General features: G+C 46.2%; 1 protein-coding gene and 1 pseudogene across 1 annotated transcript in view; both read left to right on the forward strand.

Moving 5' to 3' along the window:
• CCDC12 (coiled-coil domain containing 12) overlaps positions 1-19,560 on the forward strand; it is a 303,076-nt gene that overhangs the window by 100,092 nt on the left and 183,424 nt on the right. The window lies entirely within an intron of this gene.
• LOC144785231 (diacylglycerol O-acyltransferase 2 pseudogene) lies at positions 1,276-18,259 on the forward strand (annotated as a pseudogene).

Consider the following 19,560-nt stretch of genomic DNA (forward strand, 5'->3'; position numbering starts at 1 on the left):
TATGTTGTATAGTAGGGCAGTTTAGACCCGCCTCTCAGCTCCGTTCGCTTCCATTGGCTGGCTTCCTAAACGGAGCCCAGCCATTGGAAGAGAAGGGAGTCACTCCAAACAAGCCCCGTCTTTTTCGGATTCGGGGGCGTAAGTTTTGCTGTTCTTTAGCTCGTGACATCGTCCGTCACTCAGGACAGCAAAACACGCCCCCGAATCCGAAATTTTCGTAAGCTTTGTGGCCGCCATTGTTGCCCAGCCGGTGCCGAGTACGGTGATGCAGCGCACATGCTCCGGCGGATGGGGCTTCCGCCCAGCGCCTCGGAGCCCAGCTGCAGTCTTTTCCGCCCACACGCGATGCAAGGAGAAGCAAATTGCTCCTGCCGCTTCCTTGCACACACGCTGTGCTGATTCAGAGGCTATCGGCTCCTGCCGCTTTTCCACCCACACCAGAGCCGCTTCCTCTGCTCTGGCGCGGACACGGGCAGTCAGGTAAGTTTTCTTATTTTTTTTAATGTATTTTTTAACCCCCGCGCGAGTCCCGTCCCCCCGCGAGTCCCGTCCCCCTCCCCCCGCAAGTTGTAAGGGGAGAGGATCCGCTGTCAGAAGATGTCTGATTTCTGAAGCCGTATTCAAAGTAAGATGGAAACAGACAGGGAGTGTGAACCACTGAGTGTTAACAGTGAATGTCACATGTGATACTTGCAGGCGGCAGCGGACCCAATGTGCTGACAGAGGCTTGTGGACTTCATTTGCCTGTAGCGAGGTAGTGAGCTATGGTTACCTGGGGGTATGGATAAGAGGTGCTTATAGGAAATGGAGAATGCAATATAGCCATTCTGACACGTGTCATTACCATTCAGCAACAACTTCTATTTCATCATGCCAAATATGTCTGACTATGACAATGTCCGTATGACAGAATAACATGCATTTAACTCCCTTAACCTAGAGGTAAATTTAGGGCCCCTGATTGGTAGAAAAAAGCAGAATAATTGTTCTTTTTAAAAGTTGAGATACATAATTGTGACATTGAAGTGAGACAATAAGTGATCAGCTTTGCTGAGATGGGAAAAAGGAACGGAATAAATTCCAAAACATTCTGTTATCTAATGTAGATTTTTACAGCAGATGAGAATTCACAGCACTTCGAAGATGAAGGGACCACCCAATAAAATAAGTGAAAGATTAAGAATCAGAGAAACAACAGGAGAAAGCCAAAGTACAAAAACGTAAAGATATTTTCTGGACAGTGGATTAAAGATTAGCCAGGTTTAAGTCCTGAGGATGAAATCTGGTAAAATAAAAGACAGAAAGACTATAAAGAGCAACTACCATCAGAAGGTAGAACATATCCCACATGTTAAAAATGCTTTGCTGAATCTGTTGCCTAATGTAGCAACCTTGGTTTCAAAGAACTCTGAAAGCTTGAAGCAAAGCTCCAAAAAGGAGGATGACCAGAAGCAAGTGTTACTGGAGAGGGCAGCATACAGGTAATTGCAAACGTTTCCTAAAGTAAGCTGGCAGCTGACATAGTCAGTGTAGAAGGATAAGGGCAACATGAAGAGCTGAAGAACTGACTTGTGAATGCAGGATTTTCCCGTATAAAATGCAATTGCAGCCAGGTCCCAGGAAGAGCACCACTCGCATTCTGTAGACTCAACCTTTGATTTTATAGTAGCACCGTGCATTTTAAACAGAGAATGCGGCTTTCCATGCTGTTACCAGGGACTCCGTTGAGAAGCAGCCACAAAATTGTTGGACTCCCACATCTATGTAGGAATAGTTTGAAAACAAATCTGTACCCAAGACGCGAAAGTCATGGCTCAACAGCTAGCGATATTGCAGCTCTTTTTAGGTCGAGTAACGATTAAGCAATTGGCAATGTAAATGACAATGCTATTTATTTATGATTTAAAAATAAAAAATAAATGTCATGAGCAATGCCAATAGCTCTACCTTTAATAATGCCGAGACCATTGCATTGTAAATGCTTGTTTGACGATTGTTCCAAAGATATGGAATGCAACGGAAACCAGGAATGCAGCAAGTGTTCGATATTTCTACCCATGGGGTGGCTGCAATTTTTCTTCATGACTTTCCCATATGCCTTTGGAGCTGATCGAGAGTACTGGTGAGAAGTGCCGGATTCCTTTTCTGCCTTCCCAATCACTCAGTTTGATTGTAAGTGCTGTTAGTGCCTACATTGAGCCAAACAAGGCCATTTCCCAAGGTGTCACCTTCACATGAAGTATGTCATGGTGTGCATCTTCTTCATGCATTGTTGAACCTAATGCATCCAGTATCACCATGCTCCTTATGCTGATCTTTCGTAGCACTTTCTTTTTTTTTAACATATGTTTATTTTCATTTAAGAGAAACAACACCCTAAGGTGCAAGCTTTTGTACACACGAATAACAACAGTCTGGACATGTGTTGATTCTATAATATTCGAGTGGGTCACAGCTGGCGATTTATCCATAAAGGCTTCATATAAAAATATACAGAGGGTTAGCAATCTGTATCACCCAATCCAGGCCCCTGCTGAAAACAAAAATATACACATTATGAAAGAAATAGAAAAGGGGAAGGGGTGCTTTACAGATAACTGTACAACATCAAGTGTTTTAAAATACTCCAAACAGAAGGCAGGGTGGGAAAAGGAAAAAGCCAAGTAGGAGAAAGGGATGTAACCGTCAAATCAGTGTAGGGATCACTCGTGTCTGCTGAGTCGAGCAGAATAATGAGAAACTCTGGTACAGTGACCGTGGGGGGTGTATGACCCAGTGGTTACCTCGCAGCTTGCAGGGGACCCCCCCCTTACACACACACACACACACACACACAACGGAATCATGAAGCCGCAATGTAAGCATGAAATCGGGGCCTGGGGAAGATGACAGCCCCTCCGCAACCACCCACTTTCCAGTTCAGGATGGGGAAGGCAGTAGCAATCCATCCCACCACCCCACTCAGTGCCCATCTTCCCCCGCAAGTTTGTCTCCCTGGGAGACCCTTCCATCTCCTTCAGCTGGTCCCTCTGGTCTCTCTGTTCTCTCAGCCTCCCCTTCAGACTCTCCCACCGGGTGTTCCCAGGTAACCAGGATCTCTGTCCACAGGCTAGTTATCGGACGTTGCCTCACCCCACGGGCTTCCTCCCTAATCAAAGCTTGCTCCTCAGCCCTAGCCCAGGGTAACATCCTTCGTCCAAGTCCCACCATTCGCCCACTCGCAAACTTCCAGCCATCGGTATCCGCCTCTTGGCCAACACCCTCATAGCACTTGCTTGTATGTATGATGTTCTAGATCTGCATACCCTGGACTGAGTAATCAATTGGAACCGAAAGTCCTAAGATTCTATTGTGTTCATGTTTTTCTGCACATATTGGCAACTTTATTTATAATGTTGAGAGTGAATTTTCTGTGTATATTGTGGAATTCACAAACTACACAAGATGATGGACGGAATGTTGCACAATGGCAAAACATTCACCCCCAGTCACAGATCTGGGTTTAATCCATCCTTATTTTGCTCACCAAGCCACCCCAGTTCAGACATGGCCATGTGCAAATCAGTCTTGACCCTGTGCCTCATGGGAACAGTTCAGCCCGAACTGCCAAACTGTACTGGGGTGAACGTATGACATTGTTCTGCATTCTGTCCATCAACTGTTGTTTTTACATTTGTCACCCCGAGTGAAACGGGTATGCTCAGACGTGAGTCCCGTGCTCTCCATGCCACTGGAATCAAGCTATCGTGGCTGATGAGGGCTGAAAGCCCGAAACCGGTCCTACGATGCTTGTTTCCAGTCCAGGGAGGACCTGGCTTGGCAGTTCGGGCTGGACTGTTCCCATGGGGCACAGGGTCAAGACTGATTTGCATATGGCTGGGTTCAAACTGTAATGGCATGGTGAGCAAAAAACCGATGGATCTCGGCCCAGATCTCTGTACTGGGGTGAATGTATTACATTGTTCTGCATTCTGTCCATCAACTGTTGTTTTTGCAGTTATTGTGGTAGCACACACAAAGTATTGATGTAACCTCTCTGCTTCCACCCCATCATGGGTGAGGCACCTCCCTGATTTCTCAGTAGCTCCCAGAAGTGTCTCACTCCTACTCTGAGGAGGTATCTCAATAAACAGCGATGCAAGAACTAGTCTTACAACCAGGTGTGCATGATTTCCCCTTAGGCTAAGTTTTAGGAGGTGCCCGTGCTTCCTGGTTGGGAAATACAAAGGCTCTGGCAATAGCTGATGACCAGTGTCAGAAGGAAAGAAATCCTTTTAGGAATCTAAGCTCTTCCCCATGCATTGTTTGTAACTCACCCACTGCGTTTATATCATGTAGCGGGGCCTTGCTGCACATCATCCACTTACGGCCCACCAAGAAGCCGTGGCGCTGGCAGCTCCTCATTATCTGTACCTACATGTGCCTTACAGCGATTGGCTGGTTCGTCAAAAGAGGCTTTGTAAATCATCCCATTGGTGGCTCACCGAGGCCTACAGAATTCCTGCAGCTTGGAAGTCCATCCCTTATGGGATGATGTCAAGTCCTTGCCACACATGCCCTGTCTGGCAGGACAGCCCTGCAAGGTGACCCACGGGCAGGTTCCACAAGCACTCACTCCTCCATTCACTTTGGAGACAATCTCTTGCTTAAACCTGACCTTCAACCACTGGAAAGTTGAGCTAGTCCATGAAAAACAGTAGCTAGTCAACAACAAATCCCCAACACTCCTCCAAGAACCCATTGTGTCATCAACTCTTGCGTCATTTTTCCTTCTCAAATGAGATGAAATGCTAGCATCCTCCCAGCGCCCAATCACCTTGCTTTCATGGTGATCAGCAGACGGTTTACTTTCTGTAGTTCCCCAGCTCCCATGTACGCACTCTCGCGTACCTGTTGGAAAGGTAGCCTGAATGACTAAGGTAAGGAGATAAGAGGTTGGTCGGGGTGCAGGAAGGGCGGAGAAGAATAGAAAGAAGCCAGATATAGAACATTTTTAAAGCCAGTACTGGAGGTCTTGATATGATGTAAGTTGGAACATTGCCTCTTTATTCAGCTGGCTGCTTCTGTGAACAAGTACCAGATCTCCTGAAATCTGCTAGAACAGATGGCGAAAAATCAGGACTGTCCCTCAAATCTGGTTATTCTGCCACAGACATTTGTCCACAGGTCAGTCGGTGTGCAACATCTTGGCACCGAAGCCATTGAAGGACACTCCTCTAGAGTGTGGTAGTCCCTGACCTCCCCCTCCCCCTTCCCACACCAGAAGACAATATTTTAATAGAAAATATATATATTTCCCAGGTATAAGACTATCGAAGTCTATATAGCCTCCAACTCAGGGCTCGAGTCGAAGGAAGACATGGATGGACACTGTCTACCCTGCTGCAAAGCTGGCCATTTTCAGAGGAGTGCCACGCTCCTTTGCTGCTGCTCCCGGAATTCACAGACATGCTGAGCTTGTCTGTGGAATCCTGGTTTGGATGCCACGTGCCTTTCTTATTATCCTGTCTTGCTGCTCAGCCTATCTGGGTGAATGGTGGAATGTTGAGTGTGTGAGGTAATATGGAATGTGTGGTGTGCCTGGTGGATGGATGACAGTTGGAAGAGAGGCTGAGCAGCAAGAGAGCTGCTCCTGGTGGAGCTTAGAAGAGACTTGAATATACTTATATGATCCTTAGATGATACTTGAATGATTACATGATTTAACCTGAAATCCATTAATAAACCATCATCAATCAATACTACTCTTACAGATCTTCTTGTTACATTGTCCTTGTATTATTTTCTGACACCCGGACACTTTCAGCAGCACCTGCACGGTGTCTGCTTTTGTTTCAAGCAGCAGTGGGCAGGTGAAGAAGGGGCTGATCAGATTCCATCTTCACCCATAACAAAAGCAGGAGTTAAGGAGCCATCAGGCCATCTTTTGTTGGAGTATCCTGGCCAGACTTAAGGGGCCATTAAGCCTCTTTTTGTTGGCGTATCCTGGCTGGGAGCTTTGGGAAGCCTCACACCTAAATGCATTGGAGGGGAAACAAAGGCTCACATCTTATCACTTCACAGGTACTCAAGAAAGGCTGACTTTGTTCATTCCCTTTATATAAGAGATGGGAAACATCCTTTACAACGCAACTTTTACCACGCAATGCTTTTACATCGCAACTTTTACAACGCAAACCATTACAACGCATTGCGCTGGGGGGGCGCTCTAGGATAGGGAATAGATTTAATTTACTATCCAACACCTTCCCTACTATCAACGGGGACTAGAGTTGGAATAGTAAATTAAACTATTCACTATCCAGCACCCCAAAGCGCTATGCGTTGTAAAGGCATGCGTTGTAAAACTTGCGATGTAAAAGCATGCGTGGTAAAAGCATGCGTTGTAATGTCATACATCCATAAGAGATATGCGTGCGCTGCAAAAATGTCAGATGTGTTGGTCGCCCCGGTATTTACACAAATAATTTAAATACCACTATTTTGTTTTATTTCTTTTATAGGTCTTTAGCCCTGCTTATCCAACTGCAGGGTGTCAGAGCGCTGAACATCACACGTACAGATTATACATTGACAGTAAATCATATATGTGAACATCAGTAGAAAGGATGTGTTACATAAGAAAGTGAGGGTTACAAGGTGTATGAGCCACATGTCTTTCATACCTCACTGTGCTATATTAGAAGGATTACAATCTATAAACTGCAAGTATCAAAAGGAACTCTGTTTTAAAGGCATTAACCCACTTACCCATTTTCATAAAAAAATCTGTCATCTGCGTGTTACATAATGTGGTTTGCAAGAGAAATATTAACCCTCTATGTGACTTTGATTCAAAACTAGGACTAGGCAAAACGCAGATCTCTCCAGCAAATACGCTATCCTTCAGAGTTATCATACCATTATTATTTTTGTTCCCTGAGATTTACTGTGAACACAAAGATCCCTGCAGCAGGTGCCTTAACCCCATAAGATATTTTAAAATACAGACATTGCAACCAATTAATCAGAACAGATTTGCTGCCATGTTTCCCCTTGCTGCCCATTCTTTGTGGTAGGGTTTAAAAAATGTAAATGTATAAGTTGAGGTCCAAATTTTGCGTCTGGCTTGCGTCAGTATTTTGGCACAACCCCTAATGCAAAATCTAATTTGCTAAATATTGTAATGTGCTCAAATGTACTCAATAGACCGCCTAAACATATGTACGGTCTTTAGATCGGATGTCACTTCTTGTGATGCTACATGCGATGTCACGGTCTGTGATGTCACACGTGGTGATGTCACTTCCTGTGATGTCAGGCACTGTGATGTGCCATTCTGCCTAACTTGGTGAGTCCCCCGAGCCCCCTCCACCTCTTTTTTTAGGACTAGAGCCCTGCTTCAACTAGGCGTTTGCTGTACAAGTACCTATACACACTACATACATGCAGAGACCAAGGCTGGCCAGGAGGGTGTCTGTGGTCCAGCGAGCCTTACTGCCCCCCAGTGAGTGACACTGTGCTTCAGGATGTGATAGCCGCACCTGACTGAGTGATCAGGTGCTCCAATGCAAATCACTCAGTATAGTGAATATGCTAATGCCCCAAGGAGTGAGGCAGGCCCGGCGAGTAACGGCACCAGGTGGAGGGAGGGAGAGACTGCAACTTAATGAATGAGGCTGTGTTCAAGCCCGTGGCACTGCCACCTAATTGGCGAAAACGTGTTCTGTTGTGTGAGATTCATTGTCATTCAGTGAGACTTGAGATGCCGGCCTAAAGTGGGCACTTACCACAAAATCTCGGTTTCCATTGTCTTCTTCCTGTTATTCCTAGCTAGGATTGAGGGAACATGTAATTGGGTCGGAGCATTTCTAATTTAAAGGTGTCACGTTTCTCTCTAGGGGTCTGCTTCTAAGGCAGAGGCTCAGTTTATGTTCCACTTGAACATTTTCTTTCAGGGACCTTCTCAACAACAGCCTCCAGCGTCACATCCTACCCTAGCCCCGTCCGGCCCTTGCTGCGGCCTTTAGCCCTTCTGGTTCTAAGAACTGTGATAAACTAGCATGATCGATGAACCAAAAATCACATTTATTGTTGCTGTGAGGCAGAATCTTGGCCCGGGCTCCTGGCACTGGTGGATACTCTAAAGGGATGGGGTCAGAGGTCACCGATAAGGCAGTAAACAAAACCACGTGTAGCCAAGCGCACGATTCACATTGTGAAGCTGCATGTACCAGGCGCCAAAACCTCTAACCGCCCTCCCACAAAAAGATTCACTCCTTCGCATTTCACAGCCTGTCCAGCTGCTGTGGGTATTTCTACCTTAACATTCTTCAGCGAGTTCTGGACACCGCTAGTGGGAAGCAAATAAGATAGCTCAGTGGGTTATGCGTGTGTTAGTTTCCTGCAGGTTTGAATCCTAAAACCGATTCAACCTAAGGGATTAACGCCTATTATTTTAATTCCGACCCCTGTAGGTCTGGGATTAATGCGGTATTCTTGGTGGGATCATTATTCTTATTTTTATTGCTAACAACATCCTTAATTTGCTCTTCTGTTTTTTTGCATTTTTATATAGCGCTAACTCGACTCGAACGTAGTGGGGAGCTTTACATGAGCACCAGTTAACTTGCACAAGGATATATATATATTTTGTTGGTAGGCACTGGAGATTCGGTGATTTGCACAGGATGTTGTGCCCACGCTTAGACTCGAACCTGGTTCCCCAGTTCCAAATTTGGCAGCTCTGACCCTTGCCACATTTCTTAAACAGTAGCCACCTGGGAACGAGATAGAACTAAAACATGCCCTAAGTAGCTATCTCTGACAGACCTCTTTTGTAAGGCTTCAATTTATGTTTTTTTTGCATAGCACACCACGTCAAATGGGTACCGTGTGTGTCTTAGTGAACTCATACACATGAAACCAACAGACGATTACAATGCAAGTTAAAGGTACCATTTGCATTACCAAAAGAAACAAAAATATTCACGTTAGTGATGGGTTAAGGAGTTTTTAGGTCTCGTCTGAGACAGCGCATGTGCTGTTGCTTGTATGATATTTTGTTTAGTTAAGAGGGGCTTAGAGCCTTCCCATTGCTTACCATTGGTTGGCTTTATTGCCACTCAAATTTCCTTGCTTCTCTTTGGTCAGCGCATGGCAGCTTCACTTCCTCTTAGTTTGTTTATCCCTCGCCTGGAGCATGGATACTGCTTCCTTGAACAGTGTCTGTCCTACCACTCCTCGCGCTTCAAGACATACTTTTTTATTTAGTATGCCGAGTCCCTCCCTTTTTGTTGCTTGCCCATGTCCCTTCGACCCCTCCTGCTTTGTTGCTTGCCCCTCACTTCCTGCTTTGTTGTTTGCCCTGTCTTCCTGCCCCTCCTGTGTTGCTGCTTGCACTGTCCCGCTGCCCTCCCTTCCTGTTGCGTGCTATGTCCCCACCCGCGTTGCTGCTTGCCACTGCCCTACCACCCACCACACGCATTGTTGTAGCTTTCCCTCTCTTTCCCGTCCTCCAGAGAAAAAGCACTATGACGCGCCCAGCGCTGGCCATGTCCTAGAGCTTTTTTAGGTCGCATCGACCACACATTGCACCTGTCTGGTCGCAAAGACATATTGGGGAAATTCTGAGTGGAGTGGTATAGGGTGTCATGGAGTAATGTGGAGTGATGTGTCTTAGAGTGGTGTGGAGTGGTATGGAATGACAGAGTGGAGAAGAGCGTTGTAGTGTGGAGTAGAGGGTTATGATTTGGCGTAGAGTGGAGGGGAGTGCCTTAGAGTTTAGTGGAGTAGGATGGACTAGAGTGCAGCAGCGTAGAGCGGAGCAGCGTGCACTAGGTGTAAGAGTCAGATGTCATCCATACTGGTAGGCAGTGGCGTAGCGTGGGAGGGGCCACAGGGGTGGATGCCCCGGGCGCAATATTTTTAGGAGTGCAAAATTTTAAAAGAAAAAAACATTTGTTGTGGAAGTGACTCGAGTCACGTAGGTACTGTTGTCTGCAAGTGCAGGTTATGTTGTCTTGCAGAAGGGCTGCACAGAGCTGTGCCCTCTTTCATCTCCCATAGCCTCTGGGCGGTTGGGAGCTGCTTGCACTGTTTCCAGGTGGCTTGAGAGCAGCGCGCCCAGTGACCCAACAGTGGAACGTCTCTTGTACCACAGTGCCGTACAAGAAATAAGTTTCTGCTTTTTGGCAGGCAGTAGGAGCATTTCAAGCCTGAGTTCCGTGCTTGCTACCTGACGTCATGTATCGGTTTGAGTCACACCCGGGGGTGTGTCATCCATTCATTCTTTCATCCATTATTGAGTCTTTCACCATTCATTCTGTCTTTCCATCTGTGTACCCATCCATATCCAAACCTATTCAGTCATTTCCAAACCTTTCCATCATCTATCCTTCCAGCCATTATTTCACTCATCCATCCTTCCATCCACCCTTTTACTCATTCCTCCATCCATCCTTTCATCCATTCACTCAGCCATTCAACCATTCACCCTGTCACCCATCCAGCCATCCTTTCACTTACTCATCCATCCATACATTCACCCACTCATCTGTCCAGTCACTCATCCATTAACCATTTCACTCATCCATCCATCCTTTCTTCCAGCTCTTCACCCTCCCTTTCGCTCATCTATGCATTCTTTTACTCATCCATCCTTACCGCTTTCTTTTCACTCATCCATACACTCATCCATCTTGTCAATCATTCATCCATACTTCCACTCATCCATCCATCCTCCCTTTCTCTCTCCATCCCCCGTTCACTTAGCCATCCAACCACCCATCCATCCACCCAATAATCCATCCACTCATGAATCCATCCATTGACCCTATCCCTCATCCATCCATCCTTTTGCCCATCTACACTCCCTTTCACTCACCCATCCTTACATCCACCATCTCACTCATCTATCCATCCATGCACCCTTTCACTTATCAATTCATCAATCCATCCATCATTTCACTAATCCATCCGCCCATTCACTTGCCCATCATCCACCCTTTCACTCCTCTATTTACCCTTTTACCCATCCATCCACCCTTCTATCAACCCATCCACCCTTCTATCAACCCATCCACCCACCCTTCTACCCATCCATCCACCCTTCTACCCATCCATCCACCCTTCTACCCATCCATCCACCCTTTTACCCATCCATCCACCCTTTTACCCATCCATCCACCCTTTTACCCATCCATCCACCCTTTTACCCATCCATCCACCATTCTACCTATACATCTATTTATTTACCCCTTTCTCTCATGCATCCTTCCACTCACTCACCCATCCATCTCTGTTCTCATTATCCATCCGTTCACCCTTTCACTCATCCATTCTTCCCTTCACTAATCCATACAGCCATTTCCCATTCCTTCACTTACCTACTCACCCATGTTTTCACATTAATTATGAGTTGAGCCTTTGTCTGCGTAGTTGCAGACGGAAGAGGCCCATCAAGAACTTCACCCTTGCTGTTGTCCCCAAAGCAAGGCTGTGGCGGGGAGGGTTCACTAAGCCCCTGCACATAGGCAATCGGTAAACTTGGAAGTCATGAGTCAAGCATGATGCCCAGTGCTGGGACCTGAGGGGACTGTGACACTGTGTTGTTTCCAGGGCTTTAAGTGTGTTGAAAAAACGTAGGGGTCTTTCCAAAGGGCGTGTCTGATGTAAATAAGGGCGTGGCTTAAAAAAGGCTTGCTAAACATCTGTTCTTAGCATAGTGTGCTGCCCGACTGGTTTTCTACTACTGTTATTGTAGCCAGATATATAATACATCACACCTACAACAAGCCAGGACTATTATAGGCTTTGTCAATTGTTGTTAGTTGCATAAAATAAAAAAGCAGCAACTATGGCTACGTTGTATATAACATTGAAACTGCTTCAGTTCTAAAAGTATGAGACTGTGAAAGACCCATAACCCCTTCTTTTTAACTTCTTTCGCTGACTTCTATACATGAAATGGATTTTGTACATTTCTTTCATTTCATGAGGTGCAACATTTTTCTTTATGTACTGTTAAACCAGAATGCCCTGCCCTCCCCTTGACCAAGGCAGGAGGAGACCCACCACATGCTGTAACAACCCAGACTGGCCCATTGTATTCTGTATGTGACAATCATCAGCCACAGACAGAATGACAATGGGCGGGGTGGGGCAACTCTTGTGCTCAGAGGAAGAGTGTGAGGTGGCCCCATCGGGTAATTGACGCTTCTCAAAAATACCCAAAATTACGGACAAAAGGTATCTGTGCAAGGGATTATCACATAGGTTTGTCACCCTACTTGAAGGTGAGGCTGGCCGGCACCAACTCCAGCCAGGGCAGCCCAGCCGACGGCAGCTGACGGAAGGGAGCGGGGCTTGTTCACTTTGGCCCAGTCACGATCGGGTCAATAAAGGGTGCAAATTCCAGTGGGTGCCAAACTTCAGTTGGTGTCCAAAAACGGAATTACAGTGGAGGTGCAAATCGCGGGTGTTTGCTCCCTTGATTTGCAGCAGGTAAACCCTGGTGCAAATTACATGAGCAAGTGACACAGAAAAGCTTTTTGTGAACGTAAGAATGAGCAAATATCATGTGTATGTTATTCCGCATTCCAGGATGCCCAACAAATGATAAACCCTGAGCAATCTCTTGTTAGTGGGTGTGTAACTTGCACATGAATTTAGGGGTCCACTTCCGATCCTGCCCTTCCGCTGCTCTGGGCACTCTTTCCAACACTTGGGTCTGGCGATCGCCTTAATCTCTGTACTTTGCCGGGCAGTGTGTTGCGGCTGGAGCACAAGTCAGTTCCTTGGGTCATTTGACAGGTGCCGTGACTTCCTCCGCCTCCGGCGTGAGCATTGTTCTGCCCAAGTGTCCCTATCCTGCTGTGAGCCACTGTGAAAAATGAGATGTTTGTTTTCGCCTCACGTGCCTTTATCCATTGAATGGTTTTAAATCCCAAATGTATAGAGGTAAAATCTTCCCACCGCTCGTTTGACTTGTTTTTAAAGAAACATTGATTCAATTGAGGGTTTCAGGCGTGTTGTGTTTCCGCCCGGTCTATGTATTTTGCACTTGAGTTTTTGTTGCGGATGCAGGAAAACACGACGGTGAAAATGCATCTCACGCTTTAAGAAGAGAGGGTTGAACAGGGTTAAACACAAAAGGGCCCCTCCACGATAGGTGTTAATATTCAATTCCGAAACCCCATTCCCATCTACAGGTGAAGGATAAAATATGAGCCATCCTCGCCTAGTTTCCATCCTGTGCCTGAATGTACTAAATGAGCCTTATCAGAGAATGTATGACGTTACAACGCATACATTCACAACGCATACCATTACAACACAACTTTTACAACGAAGGATCCATTACAACGCATGCCATTACAACGCATGCTATTACAACGTAAGAATGGGTAAGTATTTTTTTATTTTAATTAATGGGAATGTAATAGTAGTGTAAATGTTGGATAGTGTAGTGGTTAAAATTACTATTCTAACTCCAGGGGGATGTAATAGTAGGGTAAGTGTTGTATAGTGTAGGGGTTAAAATTACTATTCTAACTCCAGGGGGGTGTAATAGTAGGGTAAGTGTTGGATAGTGTAGGGGTTAAAATTACTATTCTAACTCCAGGGGGGTGTAATAGTAGGGTAAGTGTTGGATAGTGTAGTGGTTAAAATTACTATTCTAACTCCAGGGGGGATGTAATAGTAGGGTAAGTGTTGTATAGTGTAGGGGTTAAAATTACTATTCTAACTCCAGGGGGGTGTAATAGTAGGGTAAGTGTTGGATAGTGTAGGGGTTAAAATTACTATTCTAACTCCAGGGGGTGTAATAGTAGGGTAAGTGTTGGATAGTGTAGTGGTTAAAATTACTATTATAACTCCAGGGGGGTGTAATAGTAGGGTAAGTGTTGGATAGTGTAGGGGTTAAAACTACTATTCTAACTCCAGGGGGTGTAATAGTAGGGTAAGTGTTGGATAGTGTAGGGGTTAAAATTAAATTAAATCCTTACCCATACTAACGTTGTAATGGCATGCGTTGTAATAGCATCTGCGTTGTAATGGCATGCGTTGTAATGGATCCTGCGTTGTAAAAGTTCCGTTGTTATGGTAGTGCGTTGTGAAAGTTGCCTTGTAATGGCTGTTTCCCTTATCAGTGGGTTTGACACCAAATACAATCTTAAAGGCTCAGAGACTGTACAGAAACAACAGTTAAATTGTGTAAGTTAATAGTGTTGTATTGCCATTAGTTTGTCTTCTCCGCTGTGCCTTATTCTATACCTTCATGCCCTGGCTTTGCAGATTCCTTCACATACCGGAGTAGGATCATCAGTAGTTGGGGTACGGTTAATATATGTGTATATATGTTTGGTGGTACGTTGATATGGGAATCAGTCGGGAGGCCACAGCTTAGCCATGCGTGTTCTAACAGCGCAAGCCGAACCACGCGTGCCTTACCCATGCATATGCCTGGTTAAGGCAGTGCGTGGTCTGTCTGCTGCTGCTGAGCGGAAGCAGGAAGACCTAGCCAGGAAGAGAGCCAGAGGACGTGGTGAGGTAAGTGGGGCTGGGCTGAGGGGGTGTTGTTTTCAGGGCTGGGGGGTTCGGGGTAGTTTTCCGGGCTGGGGGTGGTCACTGTAGTTTTTAAATTGGGGGTTAGGGTTTAATACCTCAGGGCTGTTGAATGGGTTAGGGTAGTTTTAGGGACAGCACGGATGGTGGGAGGGGGTTGGGGTAGTGTATGTTAGGACCATGTACTCCCTCCCCCCCACCCCCACATTACTCTGTCTTTCCCTAAGGACACATGACCTCTTTCCTGACAGCGGAGTCCGAGGATTGTGTCCGACGCCCGGTGGAGCTGCTCTGTTCAGCTAATGAGGAGATCGGACTTGGTTCATCCCCTGACAGTCACCTGCCCAGCCGGACTTTGGGCACAGTTTCTCCCCTTCTCCCTTTCTCGCCCACCCTCCCCCTCATTGTATTCACGCCATTCTGCTTTTGCCTTGTCTCCCTTCTATCTACCTGTCTGTCTCTTATTCCCTCCTCCTCCTCCTCCTCTCCCTCTCACTCCCCCTCTCCCCCTTCCCTCTCTACTGATCTCTCCTTCTCGCCCGTTTTGTGTCTCATATTTTGATGCAACTTAAAATTGTTATTATTGTTGTAACTTTGCTGACCTTATATAAAGCGCTCTGATACCTACGGGTCTAGCCAGCGCTATATAAAACTCTTTAAATAAATAAGGGTTAGGGACAGCGCTGGGGTGGGAGGGGGTCGGGCAGGGTCGTAACACAGGCTACTGAGCTACAGGGGGCCCCCACAGCACAGTACTTAGGCCTGAGTGCTCTGTAATAAATCCGGAACTGGGGCCCCTCCGGGTACATTGCAGGGGGCCCCTTAAACTTTCGTTACGCCACTGGGTCGGAGTATTTGGGTCTCAAGGCCAGGGGGACAGGTAGAGGGTTTGTAGCTTAGGGCAGGGGGAAGGGTGGGCGCAGTAGTGGCGACCTTAGCCACGCACACCCCTTTACCATTCATGCCTTTACTACAAAATTGCTTGGTAAAGGCATGCATGGTAAAGGAATGCATGGTTAAGATGCATTCCTGGTTCGGGCTGCGTGGTAGAGGCATGCCTGGTTTAGCCATGCGTGCCTCGTTCATACAACCGTTGATATAGTTGTTTGAATAGCTGCCAAGTTTCCTAGGCCCATGCATGATGTGTTGCTTTAGTCCAGGTTTCTTTTTTGAATTCTGGGACTTGTAGTACTTTAAAAAAATGGAATAAACAAGATTGCAAATCCTAGAAATCAATCACAAAATCTGGACTGGAGCAGCACTTCAGGCATGGATGGACCTGAGAAACTATTTTTGGTTTAATTAGTTGGAGAGCTTTATCAAATTAAGTTACGTATGTGCCATTGGAAGAACTGGAATGTGTTTGTCCTTCTCTGGATCTGAGTATTGTGATAACTGAGTAATACAGCATCTTGTTAGGTCTACAGTAGTTCTTTGAATCCACTCAGTAGTGGGGTGTTTACTGGATGATGGTTCAGTGTGTTACGGAGTATTTTAGTGAATTCTTGATGCTTACTTGTATACAGTTCACAAGCAGTGGCGTCTGGTACGGAACGGGGGTGGCAAGGCGGGGGAGGGGGTTAAAAAAAACACATTTCACTTAAACCTCTGCAAGGCCGCAGTCTCTCCTCCGTTGCTATGCCCGGAACCAGGAAGCACACAGGGTGCCCTAAGCTAATCACAACACTGCTTACACCAGCATGACAGCAGGCTGTGATTGGTCTGAGCGGCCTGGTTCGGCGCTTGGACAGGGAGTTGGAGTCTGTGCATATTCTCCACTGAGGCTGCGCAGTACAGCCTGGTGAAGAACATGCTAGGTGTGCATGACTGTTTGGCCGGCCCAAGACGGCCAGCCAGACTGCCATTTGCACTTAATTATACCAATCACTTCTCCCCCTGCTGGCTGTGACGACAGCCAAGCCCCGCCCTGCCCCAAAATTGGCTTCAGCACAGAAAAATAAAATGATAATAACATTGTGTTATCATCATTATATTTTTCCTTTTTTGCACGCCGCTGTTCACAAGCCAGCCATGGTACATTCTTATGTGTTGGAGAGAACTGAAATGTATAATTCCGTCTCTCTCAAGAATGGGCCTTTACACACCCCATTGTATCTCTCTGATAAACTCCACAAAGTTGGCTGCTCTAGAGCAATGAGGAGCACCAACGACCTCATCCTTGCCCCCCCTTGTTAAACAAGAAATCTACACAGTCAAGCTCTTTCTCCGGTAATGTGCCTACCATCTGGAACTCACTCCCTAAAGACCTACGTTGCAACCCCTCTTACCTCAGCTTCAAAAATGACATTAAGCTGCATCTTCTCAACAGATTCTGGGGGCCTTAATCCTGTTCACCCAACATACATTATAATCGAATCCTGACTATATGAGGTTCCCTCGACTGATTGCCTGTCTCACCCCCCTTCTCATTCATACATATTCAGCTACCTCCCCCCTCTATTTTCTCTTGTAGTTACCCCTTACTCCTTCATTCTATCACCTTTCCCCTCATCCTCCTCTGCTCCACCCCCACCTTCACACCTTCCACCCTCTCACCTCTAACCATCCTTCACTAGTTTTATTATCCAATTCTTGTTATTGCCCAATGGTATTCTTTAATTACGACCACATGTAATATCTGCAACGTTTATAATGTTATAAATGTCTTGTATTTTTATGTCTTTACTCAATTGTTATTTTGTAACTTTTTTATCACCCAGTCCTTGTAAAGCTCTCGGATACCCTCGGGTCTAGCCAGCGCTATAGAATACCTTTAAAATAAATAAATACATAAATAAATAAACAAGGTGTGTAGAAATATACATTGTTTTTTTAGGGTAGAAGCTGTTCCGGTGGCAACAGCGTTACACCCTGCTCCCCTGAATGAGCATCCTTACATTGTGGCAACCTAGGGCCTCACCATGAAGACCCTCATCGCAGCTTAATCGAAAGCCCTGTGAGGTAACAGCTCTGCTGTACAGGGTTCCCCCACCTTTGCTTGGCTGTCCAACTCTGAAGTAGAAAAGCAGCTGCCGATTGTCTCATTGCTACAATAAGTCATAATAACATTCCTCATGATGAGTGTTGGATATAAAGCAATACTAATCTACATCTTTTGCACCAGTTGCTGGATGATCGCTGCCCTATAGCTGGCTTTGCTGGTTTTTGGCTGGAATACACCAAATAAAGGTGGAAGAAGGTCGAAATGGGTCAAGAGTTGGACTGTTTGGAAATACATATGGGACTACTTCCCAGTAAGGTTTGTTAAAACTCACAACTTGCTCCCTAGCAGAAATTACATATTTTGCTATAATGTTCACAGGATCATGTGTTTGGGTGCATTCTGCAACTTTGGTACTGAAGTCACCGGTTTCTCTGTGAAGTTTCCTCGTATCATACTGCACCTTGGTACTTTGGCTGGAAACTTCTGGTTCCTTCTGCTGAGAGAGTGCTTGATGTCTAGAGGCATATGTCCTTTGAATCGTGATACAATGAACTAATTCGTCTCCCAGAATGGCACTGGGAATGCAGTGGTCATTGTGGTTGGAGGACTGTGGAGTCGTTGAATTCTATACAAGGAAAGCACAGTGTCACCCTAAAGGAGCAGACGGGATTTGTGAAACTAGCCCTCCGGCTATGGGCAGACCTGCTTCCATTGTACTTGTTTGGAGAAAAAGAAACTTACAAGCTGTTGTTACAGGCACATTTTGTTTGACTGAGGCGAGGCCCTAGCCAGAATCAACCACTCCCGTCAGGGCTGGGTGATTACACTCAATGTATAACCTGCGCTCACCCTTGGGTAGCTTGGCACTGAGCAGTCAGGCTTATCACAGAGGCAATGTGTAAAGCATTGGTACAGCACTCTCACACAATAAATACACTGAGTGTCACAAAAGAGACTTCATACGTGGTGTATGTAAATAAAGTTTGTCTTCAGCACATATCAATTAACGCAACATGTACATCATGTTATTTGGGCACAAACCACATATGGAAATATCACTGGCAGTACTAAGCCCAACTGTGTTAAAATGAGATCAGTAATATGCACACTTGGAAAAGATCCTGCTTTACCTCCTAGCACCCTCATGCGGTGCAAAACGTTGTCAGAATTAGGCCCACCCTGGCAATTATTATAATTCAATACCACACCGGTATAGGGTGCTCCCCAGATCACAATGATATCAGAAATGTGTACACCCAGATCATTCTAACACTTTTAAACAGCACCGTGGGCAAAGGCCACATGGGTTTAACTAATTGTCAAACGTAGTATTTTTTTGGCAAGGAATCAACTGTAAAGCAACTCCACCACATAATGTATTTAACCCCTTGCATGCTGCCGCGATTCTGCGCCTGTGCAGCAGAATCGCGAGTGGGCGGGTTTATGACGGCCCCCAGCCGTCAGCACACGAGCGCCGTAGTGCATGACGGATGGGGGCCGTCATCAGCATGTTAATAACAGACAGTCACTCCCACACTCACTCAGCACTGATGCGCGGTGCCATGGATATCAGGCAGGTCCATATGGCGCACACTCGGACAGACAGTATCGTAATGTTGTGCAACTGATATTCAGCATATTAGTTGATCATGCACATGAAGACCCCATGGCCCAAGTCCTCCTACACCATTCAGCTAACCCCAACTACCCTACACCCCTGGGCTAGAGATAAAGAAAACCTTCACCCCCTAATTCTAGGCCAAACGCGATGGGAGTCGCACTTAGTCAGGGTCCTAAGAAGAAGGTGGGGACAGGCAGCAGGGCTAATTAGGCGGCTGTCGACACATGGAGGTTTGGCCACTACTTGGGACGGTCACCCATGCTATGTGGAGCAGAAACGGGCTGAGGCGATAGTCGTTCAATCAAAGGATTCCGCACTGTGCCTTTTGACACCAGCCTAGTTCTGCGAAGCACAGGGGTGGGGGGTAACACAGTCTCTTGTCCCGCTTCCAATCGTGCTTGGAAGTTTTCCTTAGCCCAGTCAATTACTAACACTACCCAGGCCCGATCCG

This window comes from Lissotriton helveticus, chromosome 10, assembly GCF_964261635.1.
Source record: "Lissotriton helveticus chromosome 10, aLisHel1.1, whole genome shotgun sequence".
Lineage (NCBI taxonomy): Eukaryota > Metazoa > Chordata > Amphibia > Caudata > Salamandridae > Lissotriton > Lissotriton helveticus.